Consider the following 20420-nt stretch of genomic DNA (forward strand, 5'->3'; position numbering starts at 1 on the left):
GTGGTCCTGGGGGCATTGAAAGCTGTGGAGCTGTGCCAAGAGGCAGAAGGAGGGTGGCTGTGAGCCAGGAAGTGTGAGGAAGGTGCTGGAACCTCATGCCTACATTGAACTGGCACAAAGGTGCAGGAGGGTCCAGCAGAAGAGATGGAAGACAAATTCTCGCGCTTATACCACATACACCATACACACCACATAGAACGGGAACACACACACACACACACACACGCACCCCAGGTCTCTCAGGCACACCCGCACCCACTCTGGCAGACACATATAAGGACCCCACAGGGACAGCTTGCAGACACGCCCTCGCAGCCGAAGACGGAAGTCACTAGTAAAGTAGCTCTGCTCCGTGAGCCCAAGCCGGCCAGCCCCAGGCCCCCCTTGCAAGGCTCTGTGCAGGTGTGTGCGCCCAGACCTCCGAACTCAGCCTCCACTTCCACACAGGGGACCGCGGGGCTGCCCCGCATCTTCAGAGACCCAAGTGTCCCTCACTGCTGCGGGAAGAGACTGGGATCGCCCGGGAGAAAGCCAGAAGGGAGAGACAGAAAGGCAAGAATGCAGCAGGTTCAGCCAAGAGAGGCCTGAGGCTGAACCCAAGACCGAAAGGGAAAGAGAAGAGGAAACACAGACATTGGTCAAGGGACCGAGGAAGAACGAGAAAGACAAAGAGAAGAAAGAGACTCCGAGGCCAACCGGGAGAAAGCGGAACAGCAAGCCGCGCGAGGGGACGCTGCGGGCGGGCGGGAGGGCGGGCGGGGGCGCCCGGGATGCGGGAGCCGGGCCCGCGCGGGTGGCGGCAGCGGCGGAGGCTGGAAAAGCTCATTTTGCCGGTAATTTACTCTCCTGCTTTTGGGCCGCTCCGCCTGCCGCTGCCGCCCGCCCGGGCTGCCTGTTCCAATATTAGATATAAACAAGTAAACTGTGTAATGGATCACATTAAGCAGGCCTTGCGTCTTGAGGCAGGATTTAATTTGCATGGCAGATTAGCTTGTCTTCCCAGCAAGGCACCCCGGGGCACCCCGAGCTGTAATAGGATCCCGCCTCTTAGAGCCCATTAAGGCAATTGAGAGCGCCTCCTAATCTCCCTCCCCGCCCTGCACCAGAATTCCCCCCTGCCGGACTGGGAGGGACTTGCGGTAGCCGGACCCCATCTTGTCACCCTGGGTGGTGCCCCATCACAGGCCCCACCTCGCCCTTAAAGGGACAAATCCTGTGGGCTGCCCCTTTCTACCTCGTGCTATGGCACCTAACTTCAGAGAAGTTCCCTTCTTCACACTCCCAACAGACCTGAGCTAGAGGACCGCTCTCCTTCATGTTGCCCACGGGCTTCCAAACGTGCCCAGACTAAGCCAGCCCCCCAACTTTCTCTTCCCCACATGGCTTCTAAACCTGACACCAAAGAATGGACTTCTTAGCTGATGTCAAACGACATAATGTGTTCCATCCTCTTCTTCGGTTTCTCAAAGAACAGCTGTTTGGGGAGGCGCCTCAGAGATGGGGTTGTCGAGATGGAGATCAGGACTCTAAACCTGCTTGGAAGTCAACGCACAAATCACAGTTTGGTTCCAAATTGGCTCTAAATCGAGCTGTTATGATAGCCCTCATTTGGAGCAGGGGCACTCTAAAATTTCTAAGTGGGATCCACAGTTGGCCATGAATCCTCAAAGGAATCCTTTTACATCAACCCCACTTTGAAGATAACTGACAGTTCAGAGGCGAGAGATGATTGGTTCAAGGTCAAACAGCCTTGAATGGACCGCTATGGGACTCATCCAGGTCTCCCGACCCTCGTGACTCAGCCTTCTGACATACCCTCGTGACTCAGCCTTCTGGCACAGGAGTCAGCCCTGGGGTCCAGAGAGGAACAAGCAAGTTTGAAGTTAAGGACTGTATCAGGGTGAGCATCAAGCTCAAGCCATCATGGATGCCCCACTCCACCACTGTCCCATCTTCCCACAGAACTAGGCAAGTGGAACCCGTGGCACATCCAGCAAGAGATGCTTGGGAGTAGGCTTATTGAACCAAGCAGCTTGGAGCTGGAGGCATCAGAATCAAAGGTGACTCGTGGTAGACACAGAGAAGAGCTTCCAGTCTGTGGCTGTACCCAGCTGAGCTTCCTTAGTGCTGGAGAGAGATGAGCTGACTGAGATGAGCTGAACTCTGGAAACAGAAAGCAGGGAGTTGTGGCCCAGGGTGGGTGGGATGGAGGCAGGCTTCTGGAGAAGGGTCAGCTCGGCCCTGCTTGGCTCACAAAGGGTCCTTGTTGTGGGTAATGGGACTCCGCTGGCAGCTTTATTTGCTGTCAGTGGTTTTTATTAAAGTCTCCAGTTTCAGGCCCTCCAACCTCCAACCATTGTGTGTGCTCCCCATGGGCCCTGCCCCCAGTCCTGAGCCCCTGGCTAAGCTGACTGCAAAGGGCCCCCTGCCCTGCCCTGTCCTGCCCTGCCCTGCCTCCCACCTCTACCTCCCAGGGTGAGAGCAGAGAAGCCGCAGGATCAGAGGGAGCATCTCAGGCTTCATCCTCCACACCCAACCCAAATCTAATCTACCACATGTTGGGCTGGTGATGAAGATGGGGTGATGAATTGGCTGGGGAGAATTCACAGTAATGTACGTGTGTGTGTGTGTGTGTGTGTGTCCATGAGTCTGCACGCAACATGCTAGAACATATACCGCTTAGCAATTGAGGAGGGCAGGGTACCACACTTGATTCTCTTAGCATCTCCTGCTAGACATCCGGACCTAGGGAACCCACCAGACCCTAGATCAGTTCTGGAGGTAGTAGTAAGGGTGGTCCAGCCCTGACTGCCATCTGGAGACCTTCTCCTTCCGCCGTAGGAGCGGGAAGGAGGCAGCAGGAGGTTGATTCAGCCTTGACCTTGGGTAGGGAGGGAATACCCGGAATATCCGCAGGTAATCTCATCTTCACCCAGACCCGCCGCTGCAATGCAGAGCCCCAGGCTTGACTTCCCAGCCCAGAACCCAGGCAGCTGCGGGAGGCCTGGTCGTCACACACCTCTGGATGGCGCACCTGGGGTTTGAGAGTGAAGAAACTTGGGCCAGGCTCGTCAGCATGACCTCCTGAGGCAGAAGTCTGGAAGGAGCAGGAGCACTTGGTCCCAGGAAGTCCTTACTGAGCTGGGGAAACAGGAAGACAGAGGGAGTCTCCAACAGTCCAGGTGAGGTCTCAGGTCCCAACTGAGCCCCATGCCTGATCCCACTCTGAAGGGGCAGATGGAGAGACGGTTCTTCCTCTCTGTACCCCACTATATGAGATATGAGGTGGACATTGTCCAAAGGACAATTGTCCTCCGACTGTGTGTGCTGGGGAGTGTGGGCCATGAGCAGTTTGTCTGGATGTGCATGTGTGTGCATGCACATCCATGTATGTGAATGTGAGCGTGTCTGGGGGGGGTTGTGTGAACACTAGTATTTGTAATGAGTCAGGAAGTCGGTTTGCATGCTAGTGTGTGTGTCTTCTGGGGGTGCTGCTCGTGAGGATCAGTGCCTCGTGCTTAAGTGGAAGGTATCTGTGTTTGAAGGCGAATGCATGTGTTTGTTGTCGGCTGTCAGTCGAACATACGTCGGAGTGTGGGGGGAGGGGGAGGGCCAGAGCCTCGGCGGCCCTCCCCAGGGTCTCCTAAGCTCCTGGCTCGGCTTGTGCCAGGCCATTTGGGGAGCGCCCGTGCTTTATGGTGCGCGGGTGAAAAATGGAAATGCTAATAAGTAGTCGTTAAGTTGTCTTGCAAAAATGTTAAATGATAAATTGGGTAATGTTATTGTTGAAATGAAATATGTAAAATAAATGAGTTATTTATTTCTAATAAATATTTTGTTTACGATATATTTGTAGGGATGTTAATTATTTTCCCCCTCAATCGGGGCAACTTATAAATTCTAATAAAGTGCGGGCAGTGGCGAAAGCAGAGAGGACAGTGATGGCTCCTGCAGGCCAGGCTGCTGGAGGTCTTTTCCCTTGATGGATGTCATCCGGACTCACTGCTCTGAACATAGGGAGGGAAAAAAGAAAAAAAAAAAAAAGCTAGCAGGTAAGGAACTCCTGTGGTCCCAGCACTTGGGCAGCTGAGGCAGGAGGAGAATGAGTTTTAAAGACTGCCTATGGCCAGGTGTGGTGGTGCACACCTTTAAGCCCAGCACTGGGGAGGCAGAGGCAGGGGGATCTCTGAGTTTGAGGCCAGCCTGGTCTACAGAGCAAGTTCTGGGACAGCTAGAGCTATGCAGACCAGCCCTGTCTTGAAAACCCCAACAAAAATTATTTATTTAATTTATTTATAATAAAAAGACTGCCTGCCTGTGCTACATAACAACACCTTGTCTCCAAAAGAATGAGAAGGGGTGAAAGAAAGAGAAAAAAGGAGTGTGAGAGAGAAGCAAGTCAGAAAGGAGGACTAGACAGGTTCTCCATGATGAAGCGGTTGACCACCCCTGCTCCTTAGCTGGCTGCTCAGCCTCTGGGCAGTTGTCAGCGTGGGAACAACTTTCACGCAAGTATCAGTAAACACCAACAGAAATCAAGCCGAAATCACACGCCACCTACACCTGTCAACAGCATGAGCGCCCTCAGTGACTCCCACTTTTCCTGTCCCTGTTGGGGATGCCCAGAGAGGTAGATTCTCCTTCCTCCCCCACTGTCTCCAGACCCCCACCCCACCCCCCTCTGCCCAATCCAACTTTCTCTTGTCTTTCTTTAAGGAAGCCTACCTTCCCCCTTGGTCCCACCTCTTCTCCCTCAGCCTTTTTTTCCCACGATCCCTACTGGCCATGCAGGACTGTCTAGGACTAGTGGTATAGGTGGCCTCTTCAGGGTGATCCCAGCTGAGCCCCTTGGAGAGCCATCTGACCAGAAATCAAGCTGGGCCCTGGCCTGGGCCCTGGGGTGGGGGTGAGGTTACACATTCTCCCTCAGAACAAGCTGCTTCCCTGCAGGCATCATCTTCCCGAGGGTAATAAAACTGCTGAGGCAGGACGGCCAGCTGGGCAGGGACAGGCCGCTCGGGGACCTGAAGTAGGACTGTTCTGTCCCTGCCCTAGGGGCCATCCAGCTCTCCCTCCAGTCTGCTCCCCCAGCTCCTGGGGCTCTGCTGATGATGAGTTCCCACGAGGAGCCTCCGGGCTGACTCAACCGCTTAGAACGCCTTTCTCTGGGGAGGGGGTCACGGTGGCGGGCTGGGCAGTTTCAGGGTGTTCCTGAGAGTTCTTTAAAGTTGGGTGAGGATTCATGCCTCCTAGGCTGGAGTCCCTAACGTCTGTCAGAAAGGCTGACCTGTAGCTCTCCGTCCATCTGTGTTAGCACCTCCTCCCCATACGCCTCTGCATCCCTGTTCACAGGCACCGCCTATGTGCACACACCTATGAGTGAATGCAAAGGTGTGTGCAAGAGGCCAGGCTTGTGGGAGACAGAGAAACCTTTGACCTTGACTAAGAGGAAGGAGCAGAGACATGCCATGTGCATGGTTGCATTCACAGATCCCACACACAGACATGCCTGTACAGGACACAGCCTTGTGAGTTCGAGCACTAGTGTTGTACAGGCCCCAGTTCCAGAGAGCGAAAGCCCTGCAGATGGTCCCTGTGGGGGAAACTTGAATCAGGTCCAGGAGTTGTGAGGAAGGGATGACCAAACCAAAAAGGGTACATGAAACCATTGCCCATCTGTGGGGCTTTGAGGAGCGTGACACTGGGAGAGGGCGCCCCCTGCTGGACAGAACAGCCACGGCAGCTCCCCACCTCAAGCTTTCTGCCTTACCTCAACCCACTCACACTAAAAGCATTTGAACACTTTGTACACGAGTCCACCACACAATGGATGAGGTGCCAGCAGGCAGCGTAACTCTAGGTTCTTTTCAAAACATGTAAAATGTTTGATCATCATTTGTTTAAACTGTATAAATAATCCACCCGGGTTTAATAGGATTTTTCTATGAATCGGCAACAAAGCATGAAATGTGATATTTTCACCATGACTAGCTGGGAAATTAGTCACCTCTGTTCACGAAGCTCTGGCTGGAGACCCCAATGCCGTCATGTCCCTCCCGCCCTTCCGCCTCAAGCTGGACCGGGTTCTTCAGAATGCTACCCCTTCAGTGTCTGCCTTTCTCGGCTAACGGAGTGGGGAATGCCAAGGGGCCCCTGATGGTTGTCTGAGAGCAAAGATTAAATACCCTGTATCCCATTTCACAGAGTCTCCATCTGAGCCCGAAGCTTCACATCCTGAGCCCACCACAAGCTCCAGTGAAGGCTGGCCGAAAGTTCGAGATGAGCAGTCAGTGTAGGGATGGTTAAGTGTGACATGTAGGGATGGTTTGTTGGCGGAAGAGAAGAAAGATTGTGGGGCTGGAGAGATGGCTCAGCAGTTAAGAGCACTGGCTGCTCTTCCAAGGACTCAGGTTCAAATCCCAGCAACCACATGACAGTTCCCAACTGTCTGTAATTCCAGTTCCAGGGGTTCTGATACTCTCACACAGACATACATGGAGGCAGAACACCAATGCAAATAAAATAATATGTTTTTAAAAAAGAAAGATTGAATTATTTATCACCTTACCCCTATGCCCCCAAAGAGTTCTTACAGTTGCCCCCTAGGCCGCTGCACACCCAGGTACTGTTCCACTCTCACAAGAGTGGGACCCATCACCCACCAAAGAGGCTGCCAAGCTCCCCACCTAGGCTGGAAACCAAAGGTGCTGAGACAGAGGAGCCACAATCAGTCACGAGGAAGGTCATCTGGGGAAGCCGAGAAGCAGGCACCAAAGGTGGGAGGCCAGCAGATGGAAGAGTCAGAGGGGAGGCCAGACTTGGGGAGTCACATGGGCAAGAAACCATCCAGTGTCCAAGAAAGGTTTCCCAATCTGCTTCCAGACGTCTCCTGACTCCTGATCTGTGGCCCTACCACTGAGCCCTGCAGCCCCGACACATCCCTCCTCTGCCTCAGGGCCATGTCTGCAAAAGCTAACAGCCCATGTCAGTGAGAGAGGACCTAGGAGCAGAGCTGGCTGGCCCTGAGGCAGTCGCCAGCTCAGACCAAAGCCTGGTGAGGCTCAGCCTCAATGTTGAGCATCGGCCATGGGGGAGGGGAGGGGGCCTCCTTCAGGCACCAAAGCACTGTCCACGTGCTCCTCTCTGCCCCCTGCCCCTAGCCCTAGTTGAATAAAACTCAGGGGGTTAGGAGAGCTATTCATGGAACCAGAGAATGTGTGAGCTGCCCGGCAGCCCCCTCTCATTAGAGGACCCCCGTCAGGTGGCGCTCATTAACTTCAAGTTGTCTCTTGTTTTAAAACTCGAGTTAGGGGGGCAGGGGGGCGGGCACATTGTCTGGCTACTGCCCCAAAGAGATTAGGCCCCCAGGGGGGGGCAGGCAAAAGCCCTTTAATTAGCTACTTTGAAAGGTTCCCTGTCCCCTTTCTCTCAGGTCCCCCTCCTACCCCCACCCCAGGCTGGGCCCAGCTTTGAGGGGGGGCAGTCTTTTCTGCTTGGTAGAGCTGCCTGGTCACTGGGCTTAAATCCGTAGCCTTTGTTCCTGCCTGGACAATGGGCCCAGCACATCAACCATAGAGGCCAGAGAAGAAGCAGGACTATCTACTGTGAGGTTGGGCCCAGCTGAGGCACTGTATCCTGGCACCAGGGCACAGCAGGGGCTGGACATCATGGACCCTTTCTAGGCAAACAGGAAAAGGACAGAGGGACACACACAAACTCTCTCTCTCTCCAGCCTCAAGGTAGCTCTGGCACAGAGTAAATGAGACAGCCCTCAGGCCAAGGTCCTTTTACATAAGGAATTTCTTTGGGGGGGGGCTCCTAGAACCTAGTTTGGGAATGGGGAGGTTCTCTTTCTATTAGACAGGGAGAATGGCTTGAGTCAGGCAGAGTTGTGTTCAAATCTTTCTCTACTATTCATTAATGAGTAGCTGCCTCCGCTCTATTTTCCTCCCCATCAAATGGGAGACTAGAACCAGACACGATAGCACACATCAGTAATTTTAGCACACAGGATTCTGGGGGAGGGGGGGAAGCAGTGAGCTTGAGGCAGGCCTGGATATAGAGTGATTTCCAGGACAACATGGGCTAGACAGGAAGTGCCTGTCTCAAAACAAAAACAAAGCAGGGGCTAGGGAGATGGCTCAGGGGGTGAAAGCACTTACTCCTAAGCCTGACAACCTGTGTTTGATCCCCAGAATCTGTGACAGGGTGGAAGAAGATGACCAACTCCTCCAAGTTGTCCCCCGACCTCCACCTATGCACTGTGGCACACACAGAGGCAAACACACAAAATCAAAGGAAATATGGCAAAAATAACAAGGCCTTGGGATGGAGCCCAGTCAGGAGAGTGGCTGCTTGGCATGCAGGAGTGCTCAGGTTCCATTGCTAGCATGGCATAAAACTGGATGTGAGAGCGCACACCTGTGATCCCAGGACTCAGTAGCTAGAGGCAGGAGTAGAAATTCAAGGTCCTCGGCTACATAGTAGATTTGAGGCTAGCCTGGGCTACATAAAACCTTGTCTCAGAAACAGTATCAGTAGCAGCAATTTAAAAAGATGTGGAGTAAATCATGCCTTCCTCTTAGGCCCAGAATAGGCTGTGTAAAGGCACCTAGCCTGGTGCCCATATATTGTAAGCATTCTGTACATGTGACAGTTTTTCCCTTGTATGGTGTCTATCAGCCAGAGTCTAAACCCCATACCCTCTTCCATTCATGGCAACCATAGGGGACCCATTCTGCTTCTAGGTACTGATGGCAAGCGTGAACTAAACAAACAAACATTTGGGAGAGGCTTGAGGGACAGGAGTGAGGAGAAAGGAGGAAGAGAGGAGAGGATGAGCTAGACAGCACAGGGTGGGTTGAACAGGAGGGAACCTTCTGCCTGGTCACGGGGTGTCTGGGGAGGAGTGAGGCTGAGCTGCAGGAAGAGACGGTGAATTGCCTGGGTCAGCAGATTAATGGTACTAACGAAGTTTCCGAGAGCGTGGTGGGCTGGGGGGTCGGGGGCGTCCATGTGGAAAGGCACATGACTGGGGATTGATCTGGCTGCAGATGAAACAGAGGGAGCTTCCCGGGCAGCGGAGGTAGGAAGTGCCAAAACCAATTATGCCCCCAACCCCTCTGGCCTCCAGATCCCTCCTCCAGAGAGCAGGGAAGGGGCTGTGACCTCTCTCTGTGGGTGTGTGCACTCCCAGGCGCACGCGTAGACACACTGCTCACAAGGGTAGGTTGTGCAATGTGTACGCAGGGGCAGCCTCAAGATGTTTGGTGTTGGTTTGTCTGCCGTCGACACAAACAGAGACACACAAACGCTTTTGCATCGACGTCATTTGATCCCTCATTGTTTTCCTCCTGTGCCACCTAAGTGTCTTTGTCTGGCCAGTACATGTATCACAAGATGAAGGTAGCCAGGGAACCATGGTAGCAGAAGAAATTGAGGGAGTGGTGAGTTTCTCCTCCACAAATCTTCTTCTGGCTCAACCCTGGGTATTGTCATCTCAAGCCATTTAGGTGACTAATATTCTCCAAGCAGATGACTGAAAATGTGTATCAGCCTGTGGTTCATGGGAGTGCTCCCTACTTTGGGGAAACCCTCCCTTACGGAAATAATCAATTATGCATTGGTTCCTTTTAACAGCCCAAGTTTGTTGAATGAATAAGTGTGTCAGGTTGGGCACCCGCTCCAGTTTAAAGACTTCACAAAGGATATCAAAGAACCAGATCAAAGGGTGAACAAACATCCCTTACAGGACCTGGGGAAGCCCTTGGTTAAAAATCAACAGTTAAGAGGCGATTAAACCTAAGATAAGGGTCTGAACTCAAAACAGCAGCTCAAAGCAGTGGCCTGCACTCAGGGGTCTGCAGGGGAGATGGGGGTGAAATGGTGAGCCGAAGGCACATGAAGGCTTGAAACTGACTCCTGCACAAAGAGGAGGAGCAACACCCTTTTGGGTGGTGGTGGTGGTGGTGGTGGTGTGTGTGTGTGTGTGTGCTGTCAGCGTCAGAACCTCCAGACCTGGACAGAATTCGTATCCTCTGCCATCTGCTGAGCGGTATTATTACCGTTATTAGCAACTGTGTCTTACCGTAAAATCACTTTTGCTTAAATATGTAAGAATAATGGCTATTCTTAGAGTGAGTTCTATCTAGCCTACTCTTCTTGGAAATTACTTCCAGTTTTATAGTGTAAGAGTGTAAGCCAACAAGCAAGGGAGATAAGAGCCCTGGACAGTCATGTGAGTGTTGGAAGTTGATCCATGACGCAAGAAGCCACCACCAAACTGGCAGGATTTACATGGTGTCCTTCTGTGGGATTACACTCCAAAGGCACCACACAGTCAGTGCTCCGGATTGGGGATCCCAGCCTGCGCCCCTTAAACTCCAGTCTCACAGATGCAGTCAGTGGGGCTCCTGCCCCTAAGATGGCTCCTTCTTCCCATGCCTCCCGCATATAGCTGTGCCCCCACCGCTATGTCTGTGAGGGAGGCTGCTCCTCTCGGGGCCTGCAAGCTTTTGTTAGCGTTATGTGAGCCCGCTAGTGACAAGGGCCCTGAAACCCAACTCGACCAAACTCATAAAAGGGGTCACTGTCTCTTTAATTAAAGTTCCCTGTTTGGAGGTTAAAGACAAACCCGTTTGATGGTGCAGGTGTGTAGAGGTGGGGGTGGGGGAGCAGAGTGGAAAAGGCTGGAGGGAAATGGAATTCTATCCTTGGAGGGGAGAGAGGAGGGGCCTCTGTTAGGGGCAGACTGACTGACCGGCTGGAAGGTCTGAGGAAGAAACTGAGGGTCTCGGGTGTGCGGAAGACCACAAGGGAAGAAGCCGGGCAGGAGCACGGAGCCTAGGGGCCCCAGGGCAGCTGCCTCTGACGCACCGCAAGCATGCGTGCAGTCCAGGCTGAGAGCCAAGCCGGTGCAAGCATACTGCGCGCCCTCAGCCACCCCGCCCAGCATTATGCCTGGCTGACCACTCCCCTCGCCCACTCTAGGATTCTCCCCTTTCCCATCCCAAAAGTTCTCCACGGAACGAGGGCCCAGGGCCTAATCCCATCTCCACACAGAAGCAACTTCATCACAGTTTAACATAAAAAGATCAGCTGGTATCGACCCGTAATTTGGACCCATGCCACGCTATTGGCAGGAAGACAGAATAAGTTAGGGTGGCTATGTTTCAAAAATTCTCCGTGTGCACTCAATCACAGCCCAGGGAAGGCGGGCGGCTGCGTAATAACCCAGCCGCGCTCTCCATTTCCCCTGTAGATCAATGCTAATACCAGGAGGCCCCGGAAGATGGATGGAACCGGCAGGAACCTTGAAATCTCTACAAGGGGGCTGGTGCCTCAACCGATAAAGGATTTCATTGCTGCTGGGGCAGGGCCGTCGAAACCCTCGGGGTTGTGAGGGGACCGTCTGGTGGGCGCAGAGAAGCTAGAGGGGGCAGCCTCTCTCGCTCCCGGGCACGCACGGTGAACACTGATTCACCTTGGCTCCCACGCTGCCAGCTCAAAGCAGGACCACCTTCTCAAGGAGGCCTCTGCTCTGGGAGGGCGCCCACAAGGGGAGCCAGACTCAGACACAGACAGGTGAACTCAGACCCGCTGCAGACAGGCAGATCTGCTGCAGTGACTCCCAGGCACCCCCACATACCTGTAACACGGTATATGCTGGAAGGCCTTTTCTTCCTTCCTTCCTTCTCTGCCTCCTTTGCGTTTCCTTCTGATGGTGTTCAGAAAGTTGCTGGCTGATAGGAAATTGAAGAGCTTTCTATAAGACCAAGGCATCTGGACACAAGTGCATGCGCTGGGCTGAAGGCAGGGTCCTAGATCCATTGGACAGCTCTGGGTCTCCGTTTCCACATCTATAAAACCAGAGGTCTGACTGGTCCGTTTCTTCCCCCATTCTTTGCATCCTTTCTCATTTTTAAAAAATCTCATCCTGTAGCCCAGGCTAGCCTAAAGCTCTCTCCATAGTCCAAGATGACCTCAAACTTCTGGTGATCCTCCCGCCTCAGCTTCCTTGAGTGCAGGGATTATAATACCATAGGCACAAGCCAACACTGCCGACTAGAGCAAGAACACCAAGGTCTTCCAGATCTGAATTTGCCTGTGCAGACACAAATATTTGCAGCATCTCACACACACATACAGGCAGCCCCAACATTTGTATTGTCAGTTTTGTTTGGGTTTATTTTTTAAAACTTGCCTGCTAGACTAAAACATGAAATTTGTACCCAGTAGCATGTGGTATTAATGTTTAACACATGCATGTGCTGCAAAAATGTTTAAACACATATTTACTTCCTCAAATATCTATTATTTCTATAAGATGAAAATTTGTAAAAATCTTTCTAGTTTTTTTAATGGAGAACACATAATTATTATTGGTATACTCCTTGGCTTTTTAGGATGTCCTGAAGACACACACACACAGAGAAGGTGGAGTGGAGAGTGCTTTTCCACAAGAATCTATAGCAGGGATGCTAGTCTTTCCAGAGCAGGATGCCAAGGAGTTTCAGAAACCCACCCCCACGCCCTCAACCCTCCTAGCTACCCCCCATTTGGGGCAAAGAATCAAGAACAAATAAGAGACACAGAGAATTGTCAAGAGTGGGGGGGCTGACACCCTGCCAGCATTCTGCCCTTGCAGGACTCGAGACATTTGTATGGCCTGGCACTGACATCTTGTGGCCATCTCTAAGGATTACAGGCTTACAGGCATCTCAGCCAGGTACTTGGTCCCCTCTGGAGGGGACCACGGTCATAGCCTGGTCAGGGCTGCAGGTCCCATCCTGGAAGCTCCCGCATGCTCAGTTGCCAGGAAACACGGGGGGGGGGGGGGACATGGGGGAATGGAGATGGCAAGTACCTCCTGGAGGGTCAGGTGAAAGGACAGGAGGCTACCTTAGGGAGAGGCTTCACTTGATGACAGAAACGGCTAGAGAAAGCAAGTGCTTAAGGGACCTTCAGTCTGTGGTAGAGATAGAACTATGCCTTCACCTGACAAGGAAACTGACCCTGAGGCAGGAGCCGAAGGCTGAAGAAATAGGTGTGGTGTTCCCTAGGCAACCCTGACAGAAAGAAGAGCCTCGGCCCTGGCCTTGTGCACATCCACACTGCAGGGGAGTGTTTGTTTTCCTTACACTATTACCTTGTTTCAGGGTGAACCAGGGCACGGCTTTGCCTGGCAGAGCCTCTTTCCCTGGAAAGCAAAGACTCAGCTCCTTGCCAGTGCCTCATTGCTCTCTGAGGATAATGGAAGCCGCTAGCCAGCACAGCCTTCCACACAAAGCGCTAGTCTGGAAGTCTATAAAGGACATTGGCTTCCATCACCAGCCTAGGGCTGCTGAGAGGCCTGATGCAGAAGGCTGGAGTAAGAGGGCTCCCCGGAGCCAGCCTCTTCCATTCTGCAGAGATCTAAAGCAGGGATTCACAGAGAGAGCCATGACCGGAGCAAGAGCCTGACTGGGGATTCCAGAACCGATGCTTCCTCGTACTCGTGACAGCCTCTGCCACCTCTGGAACCAGGTCTCAGGCACCCAAAAAGTGACAAACCACACATAGGAGAGGCCATGAGCTCCCAGCCACAGAACCCTGGAAATGCTGGGTGATGAGTTTGTTATAAATTAGAGACTCATTAAGCGAAGGTGTGAAGGGCTCAGTAACAGCTTTCGGGGGCCATCTTTTCGATTTCTTGTTCAGTTTGTTTATTGCGATTGTTCCTGTCTCATAAGCTTATTGCAAAACCAATAAAAATGATCTACTCAGAGAGGGGAACTGCTCTTTTGACTAGTAAGCCGCCACTTAGTGGAAGGCCCCACCCTTCCCCCTTCCCAATGGCTGTAGCCCCAGCCTGGTTGACCAGCTGTCTCCTGCCGCGGGGTCAGCAGAGGGTGCCAGATTCCTGCTCACCAGAAACTGTGTCCACCTGCCATGCAGCCACCCTGGGCTGGCCTCGGGCCTCCAACCTGGCCTCTTCACACCAATGACGGTGTACCCCAGCCCTGCAGCTCAGCTCAGTTACAGGGGGATGGGAGGCCAGAACGGGATCCAAGGACAGTCTCCGGAGCTTGGAGTTCTAAGTGGAATTCTGCGCTGTGCCTCAGTGACTCTGTGCTGTTAGCATCTGCTTCCCTGAGGTGAGTAGCCCTGAAAACTAGAAGGGTTAGCAGAAAGGCCCTCAGAGGTTCCCTGTAATCCCAAGTCCTGGCTTTGACCTTGACACAACAGAAGTAATAATTAAAGTAACAGACATAAAAACCTCCATCCTAGCCAGGTGCACTCCTGGCTAGTGGTACACTCCTTTAATCCTAGCTCTCAGGAGAGCAAGCCTGGTCTACAGAATGAGCTCCAGGACAGTTAGGGCTACACAGAGAAACCCTGTCTAGAAAAAAACTAAAAACTAAAAAATCAATACAGGGATAGAAAGATGGCTCAGTGGTTAAGAGCACTGGCTGCTCTTCCAAAAGACCTGGGTTCAATTCCCAGCACCCACATGGCAGCTCACAACTGTCTATAACTCCTGTTCCAGGGGCTCTGACCCCCTCACAAACCCAAACAAAACACTAATGTATATAAAATAAATATTAAAAAATCAATAGAAACAAACAAAAACCCCTCCAATCGGCTCTCTCCACACTCCGGCTTCAGGAATGACGTCAGTTGCAAGTAGTGAATACAATAATCTTCTCTGTATTGCTGATGTTGGTTTAGAGATTTGGGGTGGGAAGACACAGCAGAGCAGAAGAGGCTCAGAAAAATTCCAATAGCTCTCTTCGTAGATTCACACAGAGCTCCACAATGCCAGAGTGGGAGACTTGCCTTTTCTTCCCGTTTTCTTCTTGTCGCAAACACAGAATCAAGCAACTTGACCAAGGTCCCACAGTCAGTGGCAGAGTTAGAAGGCAGAACCTAAGGTAACCAGCCTCTGCCTCGTTGTTATTTACAAAACTCTGCTGTCTTCTGCATCCAGCTTATGTCAGAGAGTATGGTGTCCTTGCCAAGTCCTTACAGGCATCACAGACCCTAGTCTGTCCTTCTTTCCCAGTCTCTAAGAACAGGATTTCTCTCTCTAAAGCAAGATGGGTCTCTCTCCCAAAGGCCACTGCACTGGCTCCACCCCAGAGCCTGGAGGAGGGAATAAACCTCAGGAGAAACATTTGGAGTTTCTCTACTACACCAAAGAGATAGCAGCTGTGGGCCATGTCTTTATCTACTTGGAGAAGAATAACAAGGATGAAGGGGAGGTAAGATCGTAGGTTCTCAGGAAGCGGAGCATCTCAAGGACTTGGCTATCTTCAGAGTCCTAATAACACTGCCCCTCTGTTTCTACTAGCAAACACTCCAAATAGCCTTGCTATGTGTCAGCACTCTCCTAAGCAGATCACTTACTCATCTGCTAATTTCACTTGATGTACATTTAAGCTGGGCATGGTGGCATTTGCCTGCAAAACCACTGTGTAGGAGGCAGAGGCAGGAAGGTCAGGAGTTCAGTATATGCCTTGACTGCATAGGAAGTCCAACACTGGCCAACCCTGGGCTCCATGGCAAAACCATGTCTCAAAAATAAATAGTAAATTTATATTAACTCATTCAGTACCTTGGAACTCAGTGTGTGTGGTTGTGCACATGGGCGTGTGTGTTTGTGTGAGGGCTCTGCTGATCTCCACCTTATTCCTTGAGAGAGGGTTTTTTACTGAGACTGTAACACTGGGCTGGTGACCAGAAAGTCCTGTGAGGGGCTGGAGAGATGCCTCAGTGATTGAGAGTGCTTTCTACCCTTGCAGGGGACCTGGGCTCAATTTTCAGCACCCACAGGGCAGTTCAGTTCCGGAGGGTCCAATGCCTGGATCTGATGTCCTCATCCAATGCCTTCATCTGACCTCTACAGGCACAAACATGCTACACACACATACATGCATTCATGCATGCATACATACATACATGCAGGCAGGCTAAACACTCATACGCACACACAAAAAAACAAATCTTAAAAAAATAAGAAAACAAAAAAGAAAGCCCCAGCTTTCTCTTCCTGTCTCTTTCACCCAACACATATCCCCAAAGAGCTGGGGTCACAGCTGGGCCATGTGTGGCTTTTCATGTGGGTTCTGTATATTTGAAGTCCTCCATCTCGCTAACCCTTTTCAGCCTTAAATGTTATGTGGCTCTTGTACATGTAATACGTTCGTATGGCTCCTCTGTTAATCTGTTTGTTGTCAGTTTACTTCATAGACTAAAATATTGACCCTTCAGAGGTGGAGTGAGGGAAATTCTCTCTGCTTCTGTACTGGAGTGGTGGATAAGAGCCAGGATGATTGGCTTTCTATTCCTGCTCAACCACACCCCAGTTGTTCGGCCTGGGGCAAGCTGTTTACCACTCTGTCTGACTCAGTGGGACTAATAACTATTCAGAGAGTAAGAGGATTCAATAACAATCCATCGATATAGAATTATTTAACAAATTGATATTTGAGACAGTCTCCCTTAATCCTCCTGTCTCAGCCTCCCATGGCTCAGATTTCAGAAGTGTGCCCCCCATGTGTTTGTAACATTTTTGGAACTGAGGCTTAGGCTCCTGGTGGCCAATAGGGTAGGTTGGGGAGGAAATGAAAGCTGAAGGCTGTCATGCTAGCACAGAGGTAAAATCTCTCAGTTGACAGTCCTCTGAAGAATGTGTGACATCCTGGGACAACCACTGTGCAGGAGTGTGAACCAAGACCTCCCCTACAGCCAGATAAAGCAGATAAGGGCGCTTGTTTACTTTCTTAAGGGCTAATGTGGATTTCCTCTCTGGATTCAAACCACCCCAGAAAAGGACTGAAGTTCAGAATTAGTCTTCTGCCCTACTGATCCCCCAAGAGCCGGTGGGAGGGAGGGGAAATTTCTGCACAGCAGGCTCTGGTGGAGCGCATTCCCATGGCCTGGGAATCTTCTTTTCACAGACAGTACGGGGACTTGGGCCTCCCTGTGATGGGGAGGAAGGAAGATTCTGAACATTCCAAAGAGATATGATGTCCTTGGAGTCAGCATAATCCTTGTTTACCACAATCTGGGTCACCTCTGCCCTTGGCTTCTTTGAAGACCAGTGTTTTCTGCTTGAGATAGGCAGTGTGGACCGCAGATCCCCTCCCATACCATTCCTATCTGGAAGAGGCTTTCTGCTGGGTTCTGGAAGCCAGGGTGAGGGGTGTGATGTCAAGAACCCACGGCCCTCCCCCTCCCTCCCACACAGCAACCTGCACTGACATCGCTGAGAGGGCCTTTGATTAAAGAGACAAGTGACTTTGCCCATTCTATTGATCAGAATAAATTACTAGGAACTAATTTATGGGCCTCCCCACCGCCGATGACATGGTGGATTGTGCGCTATTGGTCAGTAAATTGGATTGTCAGGCTAGATTATTGGTTCGTATACAGTTATCTCTCATAGCAATATCAGGCAGCCCAGGTAGAGGAGTGAAATCCTTTCTCTGCTGCCAGACGCCAGGATATCAGGCAGGAGGCCTTCTCCTTGGCTGCTGGGGAGGGGCGGGGACGGAAGAGGAGGAGAGGGGAGGAGAGTTGAGCGAGGCCTCTGTGCAGGATGCTTATTAATTAGTGCAGCATCACAGCATTAAAAGAACATTAGTGTGGAATCGTCTGCAGAGTGATGGGGAAATGACATTGTGGGCCTCCTCCTGATTCTCCAGCTATGGCTCTGCTGGGTAGAAGCAGGGAGGGGGTTGATGAGCAGACAGGGGGATGGGAAAGATAAAGGGTGAGGGGCAAAAAGGGCCAAGGGGAGGGGAAGGGAGAGGAAAGGCCATATTTGCTGGGAGTCGCAAGCAGAGCGGATCTGCTAAGTGCCAGCGTCGCTGAGCCACGCTGGGGAAATGGAGCTGCCGTTCTGCTCAGTACATCACAGCCAACGATGAAAAGTTCTAGAGCTGGGATTTCTCAGGCAATTTGGCCAGTGATGCATGGGGCAGTAGATCCTCGCGCACTCTTCCGTGCTTCTGCCAAGCCAGCAATAACAAAAACTTATTTTTTGCCAGGGAAACGGATATGAGTCAGGCAGCCCATCATGAGAAAGGGGGGCTTTACCACGCCACCTCGATTTGTACCGCTCCGCTGTTTCCCCGAGCTCTAAAGACCTGCCAGGAGGTGACAAAGGCGAGACAATTTCGAGTTCACAGTCCTGTGTCCTCGAAGCATAACAGCATGCCCCAGATGGGGACTTGCTGGGCCTGCAGGTTGCAAAGTCAGCGGTCCTTCCTTCAAGCCCACTGAGGCGGGGGGGGGGGGAGTGGGGTGCAGGGGTGAGCAGAGAGCTGGGGTGCAGCTACAAATTCCCTGAAAAGGTTCACCCCCAGCTCCAACCTCACAGAAGCATGGCAGGAGGAGCCCGGAGTACAGGAAGAGACCGTAAAAAGGGGACAAGCAGGAAGGAGTATGGAGTATCAATCTAGCCATGATTGATGAAAGCATCACCACTTTCAGTTTAGACCATCTGTGCCCTCCTGTCATGGACTGCCAGCGTCTTTCCCACCCACGCACACCCTGAGCTATCCAGTCCCTGAAGGGCTGGATGGGAAACCCCAGTTAGTCTTGTGTTCTCTCTGGCGGTTGAGCCCTGAAGAGGCCTGCACCTCCTCTGAGGCGTGATCAGGAACACCATTGGCCTGTTCTCGGGGCCTCAGGCCTCAGGGCAAACGGTCAGGTGGAGCATTCAGTTCTGACTTCAGCTATCATTCATCTGACACTGCCAGTGACCCCGCAAGTATCCTCCCGTGGGGCAGAGACCCAGGGCTTCCAGCTAGCTTGAGCTGCCCCTGAGGACTGCCCAGGGGAGGTCTCACTAGGTATCTACAAAGGCGTCAACATCATCCCTCCTCTTGGCGCTGCTGCGCATACTGATTTGAGTTTTGACAAGACACACACAGCCATGAACTAAAAATATTCTGCACATTCCAAAAGATAGAGGCTTCGAAGGTGAAAACCCCTGGCTAGGCCTCTAGGTGTGTTTTACGCCTACCCCCTGGTCACTCAGCTCTCTGAACATTAAACCGTGCAGCCTGGGGAATGGCTCACTGTGTAAATGCTCTTGCTGCCAAGCCTGACGACCTGAATGTACTCCCCAGGACCCACACAGCAGAAGAGGACTAAGTCCCACAAGTTGTCCTCTGGCTTCTTCATGTCACGGTGACCCCCACCATTACCACCCCCAACACACACACACACACACACACACACAAATAAATAAACAAACAAATAAATAAATAAATAAATAAATAAATAGATGTAATGTGTTTAACTGCAGCCCCTGGCTATTTCCATATGAGTTCCTATCCTGATTCTTCTAGTCTACCCTATGGTGACAAACATGAAATCACCCTCAAAGTCAAAAGGAACAGGACTGTGTCTAGACTGGACAGCGCCACATCCTCTTGTGTGGTTCTGCCATGTCCAGCATTCATTACAGCAGCCATTTGGAAATGAGTCCACCCAGGCCTCAGAGTACCCAGCCTCCAAGATGGAAGAGTTTGCAAAGCTTGGAGAAAGAAACGTAGGCCCACTGGTCGCTCTATAAATTAGAGACTCATTAGGAAGAGGCAGTGGAGCTTTGGGGGCCTAAGCCTTTCGATTTCTTGTTGGGATAGTTTATTGCTATTGTTTTCTATTTCATACGTTTATTGCAAAACCAATAAAAATTATCTATTAAGAGCAGGAAACTCATCTTTTGACTTCTTGGTGGAGGTTTCTACAGAATAAACTTTAACTGGTCCAGCGTAGCTACGGGAGAGGAGCCAGCCCTGTAGAGTCACCTCGAGAGCCAGCCAAGCACAGAGGGGGAGTGACCTGACCAGAGTGGGGGAGGGGCAGACTGGGGAAACCACAAGATCAAGACTCTCCTATGCCGCCCTGGTCAGCTGGTTGTGTTTTCACATCTGCTGCGTAGTGCCTGCCACTCTGGCACCTTACAGCTCGTATTCCAGAGACAAAGCCCTCAGTTGGAAGGAGGAGAAAGCCAAATGCTTTCTTATGGAACTATTTTTGAGATGAAATGTTGTAGGGATATTCCTAAACCAGATGAAGATGTCCAAGATTCCAGACAAAAGGTCTTGTCCAGGTGAAAGAGCAGAAGCTGACATGTCTTGTACCCTCTACACTGCCACCCCTTCGGTTTAGTTTTGCACCACTTTCTTGGAGCTTTTATTTATTATTGGTGTGGGTGTATTCGGGTATGCACATAGGTAGGTCACAGACAACTCTGTAGAGATGGTCCTCTCATTCCTCCTTTGTGTGGGATCAGGTGTTAAACTCAGGTCAGCGAGCTTGTGAGTGCCTTGGCCTGCTGGGCCATCTTGCTGGTCCTTGTACCCCATTTTCTAAGGGAAAAAAAGGTATGTTATCTTGGGCTAGGCAGACAGCTTGCCTGATGT

The sequence above is a fragment of the Meriones unguiculatus genome, chromosome 1, assembly GCF_030254825.1.
Source record: "Meriones unguiculatus strain TT.TT164.6M chromosome 1, Bangor_MerUng_6.1, whole genome shotgun sequence".
In the NCBI taxonomy this organism is placed as follows: Eukaryota; Metazoa; Chordata; class Mammalia; order Rodentia; family Muridae; genus Meriones; species Meriones unguiculatus.